General features: G+C 22.6%; 1 protein-coding gene across 1 annotated transcript in view; it reads left to right on the plus strand.

Moving 5' to 3' along the window:
* The window catches only part of LOC107629131 (protein ALP1-like), a 10,080-nt gene that overhangs the window by 2,288 nt on the left and 5,005 nt on the right, over positions 1-2,787 (plus strand). The gene's annotated exons all lie outside the window — the stretch shown is intronic.

Raw genomic sequence — 2,787 nt, forward strand, 5'->3', positions numbered from 1 at the left:
AACTTTTTAAATAAAACAAGAAAACATGTGGAAATATTTTATATAATAAAATTTACATTTAACAGCATCACTTAGAAAAGGGGGGAAGTTTATTTCTTTATCAATCAACTATTATTATTGGCTGAGTATTGTGGAAACAAACATTAAATTAAATAATTTATCCACAACCAGCTTTACGCACAAACCCCAAAGAAAGACAAATTATAAATTTATTAATTCCTTTTTCTCTTGTTGGTAATGGCAGGATATATTTATCAACTGATGATGCATTGAAATAAAAATTAAAATAACTAAATAAACCGGAGTAAATGAATTGATATAGCCAATGAATTATGGTTCAAATGATATAATTTTTTCATACACAATTAAGAGGTTGCGAGTTCGAGTTTTCTATCTTTAGTAAAAAAAAATGAATTGATATAATTCAACCATATAACAATTCAATTCAAAAATCCATGGTCGAAATTGATATCATAAGAGAAACACCTTTCATTAATCTTATATATATATTCGGTGTGCCCCCACACAATGACACGGGTATAGACTGAAAAAATGTTTTCATCTATTATCGCGTTTTTCTTAAAATTAAAAAAAATTAACTAAATATCTGACTTATTTTTAAAGTAGTTATTTATGTAAAAAAGATTTTCTGTAAATATAATAATTAAACAGTAACATATATTATATTAAGTAGTATAATTAAATATATTAAATTATCTAATAATTTTAACTATTATTTTTAAATAAAAAAATCTTCGTATAAAAAATTACTTTATCAATTTCACTTAAATTTAGAACTAAAAATTTTAAGAATTCTTTTAAAAACTCTTTTGAAAGGTGAAAAATAGCATTTCGGCAATTACCGTTTTTGCTTCTTTAATTTAAAAAGCAGGAGCAATTAGCATTCTGGTCAAATCTATGAAAACAATATGTAATGTTTAACTGTTTGATATAATTGTGGATAACAAAAATTTTACTTTTTTCTTTAAAGATGGTTATGTAGCATATTTATCCAACTATAACGAATCACATGTCTATAGGATCACAACCTAAAGTAAATATCTATTAGAAAAGACTTTAGGTTTTTTTTTTCCCTACCAATAATAAACTTATAATATAGTGTTTTCTAAATATTTATATGCATTTTACATGATACTTTTGTCAAAAATTGTCTTAAAAAATTAAAAAAGCTACCTAATTGACCGATCATGAATTCATGATCAAGGGAAGTATCCCAAAGTGCCCAATAGTTAGATATTTTATTCTACCTATGTAAGATTCTCCTCCTTACAATGATAGGAAATGTCATTATTTCTCGTTGGTAGAACTTCAATAATGAGGCTTTTCTGTCTGCTGTTTCTGTTTGCATAAATAATAGCGGTAAAGAAGTAAGGTTGAATTAGAAGACAAAAATATTAATGAAAATATTTAGTAACAAAAAGAATTATTAATAAAAAAGTTGTCAAAATTTATTATTTTTAGTTTTATTTAATATATTTTATAATAAATAAATATTAAATAAGATAAATTTAGACTATTTTAATATATTATTTTTTATCTATCTAATATTATCGGGATATTAAAATATAATGATGGAGGCAAATCACAATTTGCAATTGTAGATGTAGATTAACAAAGTTAGAACTAAATTAATTACAATTCTCTATCAAACAAAGTTATATCCACGGACGGACTTACGGGGAGTGAGGCCTCGGCTCCAAACTTTTTAAAAAAAAGATTAATAGTAATAAGTTATTAAGTACGATTTAATTTTTTTAAAAAATTTATTTAGTATTTAGTCTAAATAAATAAAATTCAATTCCCATAAAGTAGATTTTTTTCTTCTTGTGAGCGTCCTTCTTGATTCATTTGGTATTAATTTTCTCTGTTTCAACTACTACAACTGAGAGTTCTTTTTCAGCTATGAATATTGTGAAGAATAATTCAGAAACAAAATGAAAGATAAATTTCTTACTAATTGTCTTTTAATTATATTGAAAAGAAAATTGCAGAAAAATTTGACACAAATTCTATTATGGATGAATTTTATGAAATGAGGAATCGACCACTTCGTTAATAAAAAGTACATATATATTTTTTGTACTTTAAAATATATTCTCTATCAGTATATTTTTGTAATGTATTTTACATTATATAATTTTTTGCATAATTTTTTAATATTATATATATTATTGAATATGCGTCCCTGGTTATATCTATTATAAAAAATTTGTAGAGAACATATTTTTATAGTAAACGGTTAAATTTTTTTAAGAAATTTTTTATATCCAAAAATTTATTTTTAAACATGTTTTTATTATTTTAAAAATCTTAAAAAATTACTTCAGTTAAATAAATTAGCCTTTCCTTAACTCCTTAGATGTAAATAATTTGAAGACAACTTACTTTTTTAGTACAGTTAAATTGTTTTTCAAGATTTTATATTCGATATTTGATTCTTCATGTATTTTTGTTATTCTAAAAGTATTTCAAGTCTTAAAAGCATTTCAAAAGTTAAACATATTGAAAAAATATCCAATAATCCTCTTTAAAGGAAAAACAACAACGTTTGTGAAATTTTTATTAGTGCACAAAAAGTTCAAATACCTTAAAGTAAATTTATTGCACAACTCTATCACAATTTTTGAATCTTAATACATGCAAATTTGGGTTGTTAATTGTTATTCTAAGATATAAGAAATGATATTTATACTAATTCTTGTGTGTATTTTTTAAATAATTTTTATTTATAATAGATTTTTATTTTTATTAATCATTTTTAATGTT

This window comes from Arachis ipaensis, chromosome B03, assembly GCF_000816755.2.
Source record: "Arachis ipaensis cultivar K30076 chromosome B03, Araip1.1, whole genome shotgun sequence".
Taxonomy (NCBI): Eukaryota; Viridiplantae; Streptophyta; class Magnoliopsida; order Fabales; family Fabaceae; genus Arachis; species Arachis ipaensis.